Here is an 18,740-nt window from a genome sequence, read left to right as displayed (position 1 = left end):
GGCCGTCGCCGGAAGCACTGGACGGGGCACTGTCGCCGGAAGCTCTAGACGGGGCACTGTCGCCGGAAGCTCTAGACGGGACACTGTCGCCGGAAGCTCTAGACGGGGCACTGTCGCCGGAAGCTCTAGACGGGGCACTGTCGCCGGAAGCTCTAGACGGGGCACTGTCGCCGGAAGCTCTAGACGGGGCACTGTCGCCGGAAGCTCTAGACGGGGACTGCGCACTAATGGCCTGATGCGTGGGACTGGCTTTGGATGCGCCAGACTAGTGACACGCATCACATGGCTAGTGCGAGGAGCAGCAACAGGACGTACTGGACTGGGCAGCCACACTAAAGGCCTGGTGCATGGGGCTGGCTTTGGAGGCGCCAGAACCATAACACGCACCACATGGCTAGTACGAAGAGCAGCAACAGGACGTACTGGACTGGGCAGGCGCACTAAAGGCCTAGTGCATGGGACTGGCTTAGGAGGCACCAGCCTAGTAACACGCACCTCAGGGCTAGTGCGAGGAGCAGGTACAGGACGTACTGGACTGTGGAGGCTTACCGGAGAGAGAGTGCGAGAAGCAGGCACATGCTCGACACAATAAGCACAGGGAGTTTGCTCAGGGCTTACCCTTGGCCCATCCAAACTACCCATGTGCCCCCCCCCCCATTTTTTTGGGGGGCTGCCTCTCGTTCTTCCCTGGTAGGCTCCGATAACGTTCAATAACTTGCCCCCAAGTCCAGTTTCTTCTCTCCATCCACTCCAATACCGACCAGGTGTCCATCTCTGCCCGGGCACGCCGCTTGATCCAGTCATGGTGGGTAGTTCTGTAACGCGGGTTGTCTAATGGGGACCAAGACGCGGCGTGTGGCGTGCTCATATTTACTTTTATTAAACTCAAAATCAAACAAACAACAAAACGACCGCAAACAGTCCCGTCAGGTGCAACATACACAAAACAGGAAACAACCACCCACAAAACACAGGAAAAAACACCCCTACTAAATAGGACCTTCAATTAGAGGCAACGAGGAACAGCTTCCTCCAATTGAAGGTCAACCCAAGAAACTAAACATAGAAATAGACACACTAGAACAAACATAGAAATATACTAACATAGAACATAAACCAAAAACCCCGAAACACATAAAACAAACACCCCCTGCCACGCCCTGACCAAACTACAATAACAAATAACTCCCTTTACTGGTCAGGACGTGACATCGTGGATCAGAAAACCAGTTAGTATCTGATGTGACCACCATTTGCCTCATGCAGCGCAACACATCTCCTTCGCATAGAGTTGATCAGGCTGTTGATTGTGGCCTGTGGAATGTTGCCCCATTCCTCTTCAATGGCTGTGTGAAGTTGCTGGATATTGGCGGGAACTGGAACACTCTGCCATACACATCGATCCAGAGCATCCCAAACATGCTCAATGGGTGAAATGTCTGGTGAGTATGCAGGCTATGGAAGAACTGGAGCATTTTCAGCTTCCAGGAATTGTGTACAAGTCCTTGCGACATGGGGCCATGCATTATCATGCTGAAACATGAGGTGATGGCAGCAGATGAATGGCATGACAATGGGTTTCAAGATCTTGTCACGGTATCTCTGTACATTCAAATTGCCATTGATAAAATGCAATTGTGTTTGTTGTCCTAGCTTATGCCTTCCCATACCATAACCCCACTGCCACAATGGGGCAATCTGTTGACAATGTTAATATCAGAAAACCGCTTGCCCACACAACGCTGGTTGTGAAGCTGGTTGGACGTACTGCCAAATTATCTAAAACGACATTGGAGGCAGTTTATGGTAGAGAAATTAACATTCAATTCTCTGGCAACAGCTCTGATGGACATTCCTGCAGTCAGCATGCCAATTGCATGCTCCCTCAAAACTTGTTGGCAATCACAGAGGTCAGACATTTCTTGTAGTTGGCCACCAGGTTTGCACACATCTCAGGAGGGATTTTGTCCCACTCCTCTTTGCAGATCTTCTCCAAGTAATTAAGGTTTCAAGATTTGTCCACGTACAGTACCAATCAAAAGTTTGGACACCTACTCATTCCTGGAATTTTCTTTATTTTTTAATATTTACCATTGTAGAATAATAGTGACGACATCAAAACTATGAAATAACACATATGGAATCATGTAGTAACCAAAAAGTGTTAAACAAATCAAAATATATTTTATATTTGAGATTCTTCAAAGTAGCCACCCTTTGCCTTGATGATAGCTTTGCACAATTTTGGTATTCTCTCAACCAACTTCATGAGGTAGTCACCTGGAATTAATTTCAATTAACAGGTGTGCCTTGTTAAAAGTTAATTTGTGGAATTTCTCTCCTTCGTTTGAGCCAATCAGTTGTGTTGTGACAAGGTAGGAGTGGTATACAGAAGATAGCCCTATTTGATAAAAGACAAAGTCCATATTATGGCAAGAACAGCTAAGCAAAGAGAAATGACAGTCCATCATTACTTTAAGACATGAAGGTCAGTCAATCCGGATAATTTCAAGAACTTTCAAAGTTTCAAGTGCAGTCACTAAAACATCAAAGAAACCACTACTAAAGAACACCAATAATAAGAAGAGACTTGCTTGGGCCAAGAAACACGAGCAATGGACATTAGATCGGTGGAAATCTGTCTATTGGTCTGATGATTCCAAATTTGAGATTTCTGGTTCCAACCGCCGTGTCTTTGTGAGACGCAGTGTAGGTGAACGGATTATCTCCACATGTGTGGTTCCCACCGTGAAGCATGGAGGAGGTGGTGTGATGGTGCTTTGCTGGTGACACTGTCTGTGATTTATTTAGAATTCAAGGCACACTTAACCAGCTTGGCTACCACAGCATTCTGCAGCAATACGCCATCCCAACTGGTTTGCGCTTAGTGTGAGTATCATTTGTTTTTCAACAGGACAATGACCCAACACACCTCTAGGCTGTGTAAGGGCTATTTTACCAAGAAGGAGAGTGATAGAGTGCTGCATCAGATTACCTAGTCTCCACAATCACCCGACCTCAACCCAATTGAGATGGTTTGGGATGAGTTGGACCGCAGAGTGAAGGAAAAGCAGCCAACAAGTGCTTAGCATATGTGGGAACTCCTTCAAGACTGTTGGAAAAGCATTCCTCATGAAGATGGTTGAGAGAATGCCAAGACTGTGCAAAGCTGTCATCAAGGCAAAGGGTGACCACTTTGAAGAATCTAAAATATATTTTGATTTGTTTAACACTTTGTTTGATTACTACATGATTCCACATGTGTTATTTCATAGTTTTGATCTATTCACTGTATAAAATAGTGAAAATAAAAGAAAAACCCTTGAATGAGTAGGTGTGTCCAAACCTTTGACTGGTACTGTAATTGTCTGTATATTAAAGATTAAACAATTACATTTGTACAGTTTAGTCATTTAGGAGACGCTCTTATCCAGAGCAACTACAGCCAGTTTATTCAACTTCAGTAGGCAAAACCCCCCACGTATTACCATCATTGCCAGTATAATCTACTCTCAGCAAAATAGTTGTAGGTTTATTAGGTACGCTATCTGTTCACGAAAATGGTTCGCTGCTACAGACAGTGAGTCATGTGTCCGTGGCTTACTATATAAAGCAGGCAGACAGGCAGAGGCATTCAGTTACTGTTCAATTTAACATTAGAATAGCAAAACGAGTGACATTAGCGACTTTGAACGTGGTATGATCGTCAGTCCCAGGCGCTACAGTTCCAGTATCTCAGAAACGTCCATCCTCCTGGACTTTTCACGTAAAATCTTGTCTAGGGTTTACAGAGAACGGTGCATCCAAAACAGCTTGTTGATAAGAGGTCGAAGGAGAATGGCAAGAATCATGCAAGCTCCTGGTACACGTTAGGTCACTTGAGCAACGTTTCCATGCCCCAAATAATTCAGGCTGTTCTGCAGGCAGAGGGATCCGACCCGGTACTAGATGGGTGTACCTTATTAACTGGCCACTGAGTGAAAAGAGAAAGGGGACATTACATTTAAAGTTGCACTACAAATCAAAAGTCATACAGTTAAAGCTAGAATCCTTAAATGCTACATCCATTTTTGGACTTATAAATGAATGATATATACCCATTGATTCTTAAAGAATATAACTTGTCGATTCCTCATGAGCTTAGTCCAACTGTCATACTCCATCAGAACCCAAAATATAAGAATGTTTTTACTCCAATGTTGGTAAACAATGTAAATGTAAAGAAACACTGTCCAGCCTCAAAACATGGTTAAAACTATATTTGTGTTATAGTGGATGGTCAGCCCTTGCATCCATAGCTCTGTCTATGAATTTGACAGTGGTTACATTTCTCCAAGCCTATCGCTAAGCTTTTTATCAAAACAGAGGTGGGGTGTCAGCTTTGTTTTTTTTTCAATTAATTTAATGACAAAAAGCATAAATACAAATAATCACAAATTCATAAGAAAAATCATAAGGAATATGTTTGGATAGTGGATATACCCAGAGTACTCACATGACATCCAGGCTGTTGGCAGTCGTGACTAGGACAGAGATCATAGACAATCTCCAGATAGTTGGTGAAATAGGGGCGTCCCTCTATTGTTTTAAGGCCCTTGGGGAGGAAGAAGGAGCACAAATCTGGTTTGCATTATGTCCAACAACAATGCCCCCCCCCCAAAAAAACAGCCTGCACCATTAGCCAGTCAACTGCAGAAATGACCCTGGATAAGTGTCTAAGGGCAACTTGATCCTAGTCCCCTCCCCCTTCTATTGGGATAGAATAGCTGATCCTAGACCTGCTCTTATAGAGGCGACTACAGTAGTTTTCAGTGCAACTCTATGAAATGCTACGCATTTCGTAATAATTCTTTGCTTGCTAACTATATCAGACTGGCATGGGTGCAGGCTTTTGTTCCAACCTAGTATGAACACACCTGACGCCAACTAATAAAAGTCTTGATAAAATATGAGTTGATTAGTTGAATCAGATGTGTTAATGCTTGGCTGGAATAAAGGCCTGCATTCAGACCAGACTTCTGTAGACAAAAGGGTCACCCCTGTTCTAGATTTTACAATGCTGGCAGACATTATGCCCATATGACTACAAGACATTCCTGATCCTGACTTACCTTATCCCAAAGAGTTTGAGGGCCATGAGTAAGAACATGAGCACACTGAACATGAAGAGCAGGAAGACAGAGGATCTGAGTCAGTGCATTACGGATGCTTTGGAATGCTCTCCGGAGCTAGAGGAATAAAGAGAGAATGTGAGTGAGTGAGAGATGAAAGGGAAAGGAAAGTTGCACAACTGAATGTATTAAACCGAAATGTGTCTTCCACATTTAACCCAATCCCTCTGAATCAAGGGGAAGATGGTGTTTGAGACAGACTAACTGACATAGACAATACGTTCACACACACACACAGATTTTACCTGTTGTCCCTCAGTGATGTTGACATAGTAGGAGGGACCTCAGTACCCGCGGACAACGTAGAAACCACTGGCTTTCAACGCCCCATAAATGATCATGTCAACAAGTGAGAGCTGAGGAGGAGAAAAATTTCAATTGTTACCCCGTTTCTTTCTTTGTAAATAGGAGTAGTTAGTCAAAGTTGCATGCTAAATTCCAAATCAACCTCTAACGACTCCTGGAGACCAAAGTAAATTGTATAGATTTAGTGTGGTAATTGTATTGTAGCCATATTGTTTCCATCTATCCAATCCTGAAGTGGGTGAGAGTAATGGCTAATGGTTGATTTGCAACTCAGCATTTTTGATTATTTCATAGTAATTCTCACACAGAAACTTCCTAAAGTGGAGCCCAGTGTTGGAAGTTGGAATTGGTCTAGCTTCAAGCAGCGTGACGGCTTGAAGCTAGACCAATTCCAACATTGGGTTCCACTTTTCCACACACTGCTCAATCAAGAGTTAACACCACCCCAGTCATACAATTTACATTAACATTGAAATATGTTTTACCATCTATAGTTGCCATATACTATCTATATGTACCCATCTATTGCTATTGTTAGGTTCTGACTTTCAGAGTAAATAACTCGACGGACACTAGAGAAGCTTAACCAAGTTTAATTCTTCCCAAAGGGTCGCTACAGCTGGATTCAGACAAAAAACATTCACAAGCACTGATATTTAACCCTTTCTCCTAGGCTGAGTCTCCTCCACGACTGAACAGCCAATGCATCGCTGTTGCTAGACAGAACCTTAGTAATATCTGTTCTTCCTCACTTCATATAACCTGACCTCTACATTACATTTACATTTAAGTCATTTAGCAGACGCTCTTATCCAGAGCGACTTACAAATTGGTGCATTCACCTTATGATATCCAGTGGAACAACCACTTTACAATAGTGCATCTAAATCTTTTAAGGGGGGGGTTAGAAGGATTACTTTATCCTATCCTAGGTATTCCTTAAAGAGGTGGGGTTTCAGGTGTCTCCGGAAGGTGGTGATTAACTCCGCTGTCCTGGCGTCGGCAGGGAGCTTGTTCCACCATTGGGGTGCCAGAGCAGCGAACAGTTTTGACTGGGCTGAGCGGGAACTGTACTTCCTCAGAGGTAGGGAGGCGAGCAGGCCAGAGGTGGATGAACGCAGTGCCCTTGTTTGGGTGTAGGGCCTGATCAGAGCCTGAAGGTACGGAGGTGCCGTTCCCCTCACAGCTCCGTAGGCAAGCACCATGGTCTTGTAGCGGATGGGAGCTTCAACTGGAAGCCAGTGGAGAGAGCGGAGGAGCGGGGTGACGTGAGAGAACTTGGGAAGGTTGAACACCAGACGGGCTGCGGCGTTCTGGATGAGTTGTAGGGGTTTAATGGCACAGGCAGGGAGCCCAGCCAACAGTGAGTTGCAGTAATCCAGACGGGAGATGACAAGTGCCTGGATTAGGACCTGCGTCGCTTCCTGTGTGAGGCAGGGTCGTACTCTGCGAATGTTGTAGAGCATGAACCTACAGGAACGGGTCACCGCCTTGATGTTAGTTGAGAACGACAGGGTGTTGTCCAGGATCACGCCAAGGTTCTTAGCACTCTGGGAGGAGGACACAATGGAGTTGTCAACCGTGATGGCGAGATCATGGAACGGGCAGTCCTTCCCCGGGAGGAAGAGCAGCTCCGTCTTGCCGAGGCTCTAACCCAAAGTGCTCACTCCTCCCCAACTCAAGGCTGTCATGGTTATTGATACCATACTCTCTCTTCTCCTCCCAGAGGATCCCTGATGGCTAACAATAACATATCCTGACATAATGTAAACGTTATACATTTTTTATTTTTTATTTCACCTTTATTTAACCAGGTAGGCAAGTTGAGAACAAGTTGTCATTTACAATTGCGACCTGGCCAAGATAAAGCAAAGCAGTTTGACACATACAACAACACAGAGTTACACATGGAGTAAAACAAACATACAGTCAATAATACAGTAGAAAAATAAGTCTATATACAATGTGAGCAAATGAGGTGAGATAAGGGAGGTAAAGGCAAAAAAAGGCCATGGTGGCGAAGTACATACAATATAGCAAGTAAAACACTGGAATGGTAGATTTGCAGTGGAAGAAAGTGCAAAGTAGAAATAGAAATAATGGGGCGCAAAGGAGCAAAATAAATAAATAAATACAGTAGGGGAAGCGGTAGTTGTTTGGGCTAAATTAGAGATGGGCTATGTACAGGTGCAGTAATCTGTGAGCTGCTCTGACAGCTGGTTCTTAAAGCTAGTGAGGGAGATAAGTGTACATTACCCTCTCTCCCTCAGTGACATTGTTAGTTTCTAAGATCTCCACCCATCTCTCCTTATCAATGCCTGCCACATGTAATCGCTTCCCTGCACTAAACACATTCCAAGCTTAGTTGCACACACTATATACCTTCCTCCTATAACCCTTAACTTCTGGTGAGGACCCTCTCAACCTTAGCACTCCATCAGTGACATTAATAAGTATATTTCACATTCTCAAAACCCAACACTCTCAATATTTGTTTGCATACATGGTCAAAACAGGAGTTAGCAGTGTACAACAGCGCATTCAAAATGAGTAATTTGTTTATTCAGAATCAAACTGAGTAATTTTGTCATTTTTATTAGGATCCCCATTAGCTAACGCCATAACGCTAGCTAATCTTCCTGGGGTCCAACACCAATTAACAAGAAATTACAAACAACCACTATCAAGACTTCAAACATTCAACAAGTAGACAATACAGATAATTAAAATACTGACAGGAAACACATTTAACATTCAGTTGATACTTTCTATTTGCTGTCCAGTCATATGGTCTATTACATTAGATGTTCTTTTATTTTTTTCTTGAAGGTGGATTTACTTTTTGCCTAAGAAATATGGATTGGTAAAAAGTTCCATTCAGCTATAGCTCTATATAAAACTGTAGATTTAAGGCGATTTGTCCTTGGCTTGAGTTGTTGTAGCTGCCCTGAATTTGCCTTTCCGGTTTGGTGGTTATGCATGTTGCTAGTATGTACTAATTGGACTGAAAAATCCTGTGGTTTTTTGAAAAATATAACATTCCTAAAGAAAATCAGAAGACTAGATAGTAATTTGTTTTTAATGTGAAGCCATGAGAGATTGATGCATTTAAATAATATTCATTCGGTTAGAGCAATGAAGAGACAATCTGGCAGCCCTGTTGTCAACCATTTGGAGCTTTTTTATATATCTTTCTTTGCTGCAGATGACCATATAACCGGACAGTACTCTAAGTGTGATAGGACCAGGGATTGAATCACCTGATTCAGAGTGCTAGACGTTACATACTCTGAACATTTCCTTGTAACAGCAATTCCCTTACCCATTTTAATAATAACAATATTATCTATGTGTTCTGACCATGATAAAGCTGCATCCAACATGATGCCTTGTAGTTTTGTTTTTTTCACCTACTCTACATGTGTTCTAAAACCTACACTCGATCCCTCCGATGTCAACAACTACAGACCAGTATCCCTTCTTTCTTTTCTCTCCAAAACTCTTGAACGTGCCGTCCTTGGCCAGCTCTCCTGCAATCTCTCTCAGAATGACCTTCTTGATCCTAATCAGTCAGGTTTCAAGACTGGGCATTCAACTGAGACTGCTCTTCTCTGTGTCACGGAGGCTCTCTGCACTGCTAAAGCTAACTCTCTCTCCTCTGCTCTCATCCTTCTAGACCTATCTGCTGCCTTTGATACTGTGAACCATCAGATCCTCCTCTCCACCCTCTCCGAGTTGGGCATCTCCGGCGCGGCCCACGCTTGGATTGCGTCCTACCTGACAGGTCGCTCCTACCAGGTGGCGTGGCGAGAATCTGTCTCCGCACCATGCGCTCTCACCACTGGTGTCCCCCAGGGCTCTGTTCTAGGCCCTCTCCTATTCTCGCTATACACCAAGTCACTTGGCTCTGTCATATCCTCACATGGTCTCTCCTATCATTGCTATGCAGACGACACACAATTAATCTTCTCCTTTCCCCCTTCTGATAACCAGGCGGCGAATCGCATCTCTGCATGTCTGTCAGACATATCAGTGTGGATGACGGATCACCACCTCAAGCTGAACCTCGGCAAGACGGAGCTGCTCTTCCTCCCGGGGAAGGACTGCCCGTTCCATGATCTCGCCATCACGGTTGACAACTCCCTTGTGTCCTCCTCCCAGAGTGCTAAGAACCTTGGCGTGATCCTGGACAACACCCTGTCGTTCTCCACTAACATCAAGGCGGTGACCCGATCCTGTAGGTTCATGCTCTACAACATTCGCAGAGTACGACCCTGCCTCACACAGGAAGCGGCGCAGGTCCTAATCCAGGCACTTGTCATCTCCCGTCTGGATTACTGCAACTCGCTGTTGGCTGGGCTCCCTGCCTGTGCCATTAAACCCCTACAACTCATCCAGAACGCCGCAGCCCGTCTGGTGTTCAACCTTCCCAAGTTCTCTCACGTCACCCCGCTCCTCCGCTCTCTCCACTGGCTTCCAGTTGAAGCTCGCATCCGCTACAAGACCATGGTGATTGCCTACGGAGCTGTGAAGGGAACGGCACCTCCATACCTTCAGGCTCTGATCAGGCCCTACACCCAAACAAGGGCACTGCGTTCATCCACCACTGGCCTGCTGGCCCCCCTACCTCTGAGGAAGCACAGTTCCCGCTCAGCCCAGTCAAAACTGTTCGCTGCTCTGGCACCCCAATGGTGGAACAAGCTCCCTCACGACGCCAGGACAGCGGAGTCAATCACCACCTTCCGGAGACACCTGAAACCCCACCTCTTTAAGGAATACCTAGGATAGGATAAAGTAATCCTTCTAACCCCCCCTTAAAAGATTTAGATGCACTATTGTAAAGTGGTTGTTCCACTGGATATCATAAGGTGAATGCACCATTTTGTAAGTCGCTCTGGATAAGAGCGTCTGCTAAATGACTTAAATGTAAATGTAAATGTTCTATTCATCGACAAATTCAATTGGGGATCATCAGCAAGCATATATCTTGAACCAAATACAATACATTTAGTTTTAGAAATGTTCAACACCAATTTGTTCATATCAACCCACTCAGATGCCATTCTTAGTTCACTGCTCAGTACATCTGTTAGCTCATTACATTCTGATGCTGCACTATACATTGTAGTGTCATCAGCATACATGACCACTCTTGCTTTGTTCATTACTGAAGGTAAATCATTAGTAAAGATGGAGTAGAGCAGTGGGCCTAGGCAGCTTCCTTGAGGAACACCACAATGTATATCTTTATCTTTGAAAAGCTACCATTAAAGAACACTTTTTGCCTTAGGTTAGGTCGTCCAGCCGTTTGTTGTAGACTCCATGATCATTTGTATAAAGCTTTTAAAGTTATTTTCCTGCTGAAGTATCATTTCCTTGTAGAAGACTTTCTGCTTCTCCAAAAGTTCAAGTACCTGCCCAGCAGAGATGTAATCCTCGTCTTTTTTCGGAGGCATGATAGTAATGATAGTAGGACGAGCCCTCTATTCACTCCGTGAAGTGAGAGACGCCAGCAGTAGAAAACTCTGGAAATCGGTCGTCCTAAAACCGAGACAAATTGAAGTGCGGCCCTAGCCACAAGGAATAACCGCTTAGCGTGCTTGGTATCCAGCAATAGTAGCCCAGGCTGCCTAGCTTGATAGCTAGCAGCTAGGTTAGCTGCTTTGCCAATGTATTACCATCTTGTTTGAGCTAGGATCCCTGGACATATATCAGCGGTCCCAGGATCCAGATATGAATAGGAAAACTACTGTAAACTTTTATTAGCTAACTAGGTAGTTTGTTGTTTAAGTAAAACAAACCAAGTGTCTAGTCATAGCGTTAACACTAGGAAGTAACTAGGAGTTGAGAATCACTGACACAGGGAAACTTCAGGCTAAAGGTTGTTTCACAACAATGTGCAAAGCACTTCTCAGCACATTCTCAACTTTTAATACAGTTCCTTCAAATGCTACTACACTGACAGTCACTGGGTGGGTTTCCCAATTCTTTCTTGGCCAAAGTAGTATGGTATTTCTTTCAACGACCCAGACTAATACATGTTAGCAATACCTTGGTTGTGGGTTTGATTCCAGTATTGTTCATATATACAGAATATGCATTAGCTGTCAGTGGATAAAATCATTCTAATAATTCAAAATATATTATTCAGGTACCTGTACCTAGATAGAGATATGCATACTGAATCAAAAGCTCTGGATCCCAATGGCCCTAGTGTTCATGTCTTGTGAGGAGAGGTAGGAGAGTGCGGAGCAGACAAGGAATTTCCAATGTAGTAGTTGGACAAATAAAGTTGTATTGTACTATGTTGTATTGCACGAGAGAACATGAGGGTAATATGCACTCCCTGAACTTTAGTATACCAGGGCTGGGCTGAAAAATAGTACAGATAATAAATGAGAGGTCCGCTCACAGAATATTGCTGTTCCCCTGTGCTTTATTCCTGCACCTAAAAATAATTGCATTGCATTGCAGTAGTTGAGTCACACTTACCAAAATGATGACAAAGATGCAGATTTTCTTGGGGTCTTTCCAAAACCTTTCCTGGTGGAGGACTTTGGGGTAGTGCACGAGCCGATCAGTGAAGGCTGCCAGACAGACAAGCTCGATCACGGAGGTCGCCTGAGGGAGACAAAAACAATGTGTGGCTGCTATCAATTCAGGAAAAGATTACATATGCAGAACCAATTGTTAGCAATTCAAACCAGTTTGACCGGGGTAGTGTTCAGAGGCTTACTGAACACAACCCTGGTACTCTCATCAAAAAACAGAAGTCACACACAGTGCTACACATAATATACAACTGTTGGACAACTGTGCATAGATTTAAAACATGAAAAGGGCTATAAAAAAAGCCTAAAGAATGTGGGTTATTAGTAAAGGTTTCAAGAGACAAAAATTCCTGCATACTGCTTGGAATGCTTCATTATCTCTGGACCAAAACATTGGCATTTAAAAGGACTGAGAATTGCACCAAGTTGAGAGGAATATCTACCCATATTGGCAGAGGGACAACTGCTGGGTCTTCAAAGATGGCCAAAGCCAGGTCCACTACAATGAAGGCATACACCAGGATCTGCCACCTCCAGTGGTTATAGAGCAAGTACAATCTGTGGAAGAAAAACAACCAGAATCCATATTTCAGCAGAGGTATCCAACATCTTCAACCATAGATAGTCAAGAGTCTTATTTTTGTTATTTTTTTAACTGTTCCACACACAAGTGACAAGATTCTATCTATTTGTATTTATTCTAATACATGCTGTCTATTTCAATGTATTCAATCAGTTGAATGCTCTGGCAAAAACTATAACCAAACATCATTAAGCATAACCATCTCAACCTACCTAATAGCTTGAGGTGTTGTGTCAAAAAATATGTTCCTGTTATACTGAGCGTCTGACACGTACACTGCTGCAAGGTCAAAATCCTGGAACACCCCCCACAGACAATAAAAGCAGCCGGTAAATACTCTACGCAAATAAAGCGTTAGTATATACAGTTGAAGTCAGAAGTTTACATACACTTTAGCCAAATATATTTAAACTCAGTTCAGTTAAAACTCACAATTCAATCAATCAATCAATCAAATTTATTTTTATATAGCCCTTCGTACATCAGCTGATATCTCAAAGTGCTGTACAGAAACCCAGCCTAAAACCCCAAACAGCAAGCAAAGCATGTGAAAGAAGCACGGTGGCTAGGAAAAACTCCCTAGGAAAAACTCCTGACATTTAATTCCTAGTAAAAATTCCCTGTCTTAGGTCAGTTATGATCACCACTTTATTTTAAGAATGTGAAATGTCAGAATAATAGTAGATAATTATTTATTTAAGAATTTATTTCATCACATTCCCAATGGGTCAGAAGTTTACGTACACTCAATTAGTATTTGGTAGCACTGCTTTTAAATTGTTTAACTTGGGTCAAGCGTTTTGGGTAGCCTTCCATAAGCTTCCCACAATAAGTTGGGTGAATTTTGGCCCATTCCTCCTGACAGAGCTGGTGTAACTGAGTCAGGTTTGTAGGCCTCCTTGCTCGCACACGCTTTTTCAGCTCTGGCCAAAAATGTTCTATAGGATTGAGGTCAGGGCTTTGCGATGGCTACTCCAATACCTTGACTTTGTTGTCCTTAAGCCATTTTGCCACAACTTTGGAAGTATGCTTGGGGTCATTGTCCATTTAGAAGACCCATTTGCAACTAAGCTTTAACTTCCTGACTGATGTCTTGAGATGTTGCTTCAATATATCCACGTAATTTTCCTTTCTCATGATGCCATCTAGTGCACCAGTCCCTCCTGCAGCAAAGCACCCCACAACATGATGATGCCACCCCCGTGCTTCACGGGTTGGGATGGTGTTCTACGGCTTGCAAGCCTCCCCCTTTCTCCTCCAAACATAACGATGGTCATTATGGTCAATCAATTCCATTTTTGTTTCATCAGACCAGGGGACATTTCTCCAAAAAGTACAATCTTTGTCCCCATGTGCAGTTGAAAATCATAGTCTGGCTTTTTTATGGCGGTTTTGGAGCAGTGGCTTCTTCCTCGCTGAGCGATATAGGACTCATTTTTACTGTGGATATAGATATGTTTGTACCTATATCCTCCAACTTCTTAACAAGGTCCTTTGCTGTTGTTCTGGAATTGATTTGCACTTTTCTCACCAAAGTACGTTCATCTCTAGGAGACAGAACGCGTCTCCTTCCTGAGCGGTATGACAGCTGTGTTGTCCCATGGTGTTTATACTTGCGTACTATTGTTTGTACAGATGAACGTGGTACATTCAGTCATTTGGAAATTGCTCCCAAGAATGAACCAGAGATCTACAATTTTTTTCTGAGGTCTTGGATGATTTCTTTTGATTTTCCCATGATGTCAAGCAAAGAGGCACTGAGTTTGAAGGTAGGCCTTGAAATACATCAGATACATTTACATTTTAGTCATTTAGCAGACGCTCTTATCCAGAGCGACTTACAGTAGTGAATGCATACATTTCATACGTTTTTTCTTCGGACTGGTCCCGTGGGAATCGAACCCACAACCCTGGCATTGCAAACACCATGCTCTACCAACTGAGCCACACGGGACCATCCAATTGACTCAAATGATGTCATTCTAAAGCCATGACGTCATTTTCTGGAATTTTCCAAGCTGTTTAAAGGCACAGTCAACTTAGTGTATGTATACTTCTGACCCACTGGAATTGTGATACAGTGAATTATAAGTGAAATAATCTGTCTGTAAACAATTGTTGGAAAGATTAACTGTGTCATGTGTCACAGGCCGGCTCATAGCCTGTGGCAAAAATGAGAGGACATCAACAACCGGTATAGGCCAATTCAAAAAGTTCTTTATTATAAAACAAACTATTAACTCTACACAAAGAAAAATGAATGAGGTGTGGAAATGTCATAATGTAAGGTGTATGTAGCATGCATGGATGCGTGAATATGTGTGTGTAAACATGACTGAGTGGAAACTAAATAAACCAACAAAGGAACAAACAAAACCGGATCATACCTGGAGGAGCAGGGAGAGAGAGAGCAAGCGAAGCGAGCCCCAGAGAGAGGTTAGTGGAGCAGTTTGTTAAATACCCTGAGCCCAGGTGGCTCCAATCACACCAGCTCCAATCACTAACGACCCTCCTCTGCCTGCAAGAGGAACCGCCCCTGCACTGCAGAGGAGCCGTGACACCCCCCTCCTTAAAATGAGGGTCCCACCCTCAATTCAAATTACGACCCAACATTTTTAACAAAATCCAAATCCCCCCCCCCCCCAAAAAAAAACAGATACCAGTCCCGGCTCCTAGTAGTAGCCCCGTGTCCCCTAGCTGACTGTTCGTCGTCAAACTCAGCAGCCTTGGTACCTGGGGAGCAAATTAAGAGAAAAGAGGCGCAGACAGCCCTCAGGAGCACGGGACAGAGCATCGTTGTGGTCAGTGAACACAGTTAAAGGGGTTAAACCAGAACCAACATAGACCTCGAAGTGCTGTAAAGCCCAAATGAGACCTAAAGCCTCCTTTTCAATTACATAATAGTTTTTCTGATACTTCTTAAATTTCCGGGAAAAGAAAACTGACTTGACACTCAATATTGTCATCATTTTCCTGGAGAAGCACAGCCCCAGCACCGATTTCACTGGCGTCTACCTGCAATTTGAAAGGTTTCTCAAAATTTGGTGCTACCAACACGGGTGACAAACACAAAAGAGCCTTAACTTCTCTAGGGCCAGTGGGACGATTTCGTCCCACCTACGTAACAGCCAGTGGAATCCCGTGGCGCGTTATTCAAATACCTTAGAAATGCTATTACTTCAATTTCTCAAACATATGACTACTTTACACCATTTTAAAGACAAGACTCTCGTTAATCTAACCACACTGTCCGATTTCAAAAAGGCTTTACAACGAAAGCAAAACATTAGATTATGTCAGCAGAGTACCCAGCCAGAAATAATCAGACACCCATTTTTCAAGCTAGCATATAATGTCACATAAACCCAAATCACAGCTAAATGCAGCACTAACCTTTGATGATCTTCATCAGATGACAATCTTAGGACATTATGTTATACAATACATGCATGTTTTGTTCAATCAAGTTCATATTTATATCAAAAACCAGCTTTTTACATTAGCATGTGACGTTCAGAACTAGCATACCCCCCGCAAACTTCCGGTGAATTTACTAAATTACTCACGATAAACGTTCACAAAAAACATAACTATTATTTTAAGAATTATAGATACAGAACTCCTCTATGCACGCGCTATGTCCGATTTTAAAATAGCTTTTCGGTGAAAGCACATTTTGCAATATTCTAAGTAGATAGCCCGGCATCACAGGGCTAGCTATTTAGACACCCAACAAGCTTAGCCCTCACCAAAGTCAGATTTACTATAAGAAAAATGTTATTACCTTTGCTGTTCTTCGTCAGAATGCACTCCCAGGACTTCTACTTCAATAACAAATGTTGGTTTGGTTCAAAACAATCCATAGTTATATGCAAATAGCGGCGTTTTGTTCGTGCGTTCAAGACACTATCCGAAAGGGTAAAGAAGGGTGACGCGCCCGACGCGTTTCGTGACAAAAAAATTCTAAATATTCCATTACCGTACTTCGAAGCATGTCAACCGCTGTTTAAAATCAATTTTTATGCCATTTTTCTCGTAAAAAAGCGATAATATTCCGACCGGGAAATCGTGTTTTAGTACAAAGAGAGAGAAAATAAAAACATGGTGTCGCCCCGTGCACGCGCCTCAGTCTGATGGTCCTCTGATAGACCACTTACCAAGGCGCTAATGTTTTTCAGCCAGGGGCTGGAATTACATCATTCAGCTTTTTCCCGGGTTCTGAGAGCCTATGGGAGCCGTAGGAAGTGTCACGTTACAGCAAAGATCCTAAGTTTTCAATAAACAGAGCCAAGAAGCCCAAGGAATGGTCAGAGAGGGTACTTCCTGTACAGAATCTTCCCAGGTTTTTGCCTGCCATATGAGTTCTGTTATACTCACAGACACCATTCAAACAGTTTTAGAAACTTTAGGGTGTTTTCTATCCAAAGCCAATAATTATATGCATATTCTAGTTTCTGGGCAGTAGTAATAACCAGATTAAATCGGGTACGTTTTTTATCCGGCCGTGTAAATACTGCCCCCTAGCCCTAACAGGTTAACTGCATCAAATGCCTCTTGACACTGGGTGGACCAGAGAAATTCAGCCTTGGCATTCAACAGATTGGTCAGGGGGGACACTACTACCGAAAAGTTTTTACAAAAAGCACAGTAGTACCCCGCCATTCCCAGGAAGCGCGTCAGTTCTTTCTTTGTGGAGGGCTGTGGGAACTGCTTCACAGCCTGAACCTTGGCTTCCACGGGACAAACAACACCCTGACCAACAACCTTGCCTAGGTATGTGACTGTAGCTTTGGCAAACTCACACTTGGCCAAATTGATAGTCAACCTGGCCCACACCAGTCTTTCGAACAGGGCTTGCACCCTCCAGACATTCTCCTCCAAGGAGTCTGAGTAGACGACCACGTTGTCCAATTGCAGTCTCTTCTCCTCAGATACACAATAAAATCTCTGTTTAATAGGCTTAGCATCTCCGATGTCTATGTCATGCTCAATTAAGTGGGTTTTCGATAGTGTCAGAAAACAAAACAGGGTAGCTTCTAATAAGAGCTACCAATTCATCACGTTTCTCAGAGGATAAATGATCTACCAAAACCCCAAGGTTTTGCAAAGTCTGGGAGTTTTTCAACCGACCTTGTAAGACCTCATCCGAAACCCTAACTACCTCCTCTCCCCCCCCTCCACAAAGTTAAAGCCACAAGATGCAGTGACTGGAGCAGCAGTCAACGCTGACCTCACTGCTGGAGTGCCTTCCACTTTGCTTAGATCACGGGAGTGATAACATTTTAACAGGTTCACATGGCATAATTTAGAGGACTTCCTATGACCAGGGGTTTCAATAAGATAGTTCAAATCTGACACTTTGCGTAACACAGTGAAAGGACCACAATATTTTTGTCACGTCCTGGCCAGTATAAGGGTTAATTGTTATTGTAGTTTGGTCAGGACGTGGCAGAGGGTATTTGTTTTATGTGGTCCGGGGTGGTGTTTTGGTAAAAGGGTGTTTGATTTAGTATTTCCGGGTTTTTGGTTTATGGTCTATGTTTATGTATTTCTATGTGTAGTCTAGTAAGTGTGTTTCTATGTAGAGTTAATTGGGGTGGACTTCCAATTGAAGGCAGCTGTGTGGTGTTGCCTTTGATTGGAAGTCCTATATTAGTTGGGTGTGTTTGTCTGTGTGTTTGTGGGAGATTGTTCTGTGTTTAGCCTTGTGCCTTGCCAGACTGTCTGTGGATCGTTCGTTCTCTTGTTTGTTGTTTTTGTGTTCATTTTGATTTAATAAATGTTCAAAATGAACAAACACAGTCCTGCTGCATTTTGGTCCTCCTTCACCGACGATAACCGTGACAATTTTGCCTGGAAAGGTGAACTTACAAGAGGCAAAAGAGCAAGTACTCGATCACCGGGGCTAAACTCACGCAAGCTCAGCCTGTCCGTCATATTTCAGTTTCATTTTCTGTTGAGAACATTTTAGTTTTTCTTTCGCCAGTTCACCAGCCCTATACAACTTCAACCTAAAACCATTTACATAGTCAATATGGTTCCGAGGTGGTTCCTCAGGCAAACAACCATCCTGCAGCACTGCTAAAGGCCCACGCACCTTATGACCAAACACTAAGTCATTTGGGCTAA

The sequence above is a fragment of the Salmo salar genome, chromosome ssa02, assembly GCF_905237065.1.
Source record: "Salmo salar chromosome ssa02, Ssal_v3.1, whole genome shotgun sequence".
Classification (NCBI taxonomy): Eukaryota; Metazoa; Chordata; class Actinopteri; order Salmoniformes; family Salmonidae; genus Salmo; species Salmo salar.
This window is presented reverse-complemented; position numbering follows the sequence as displayed.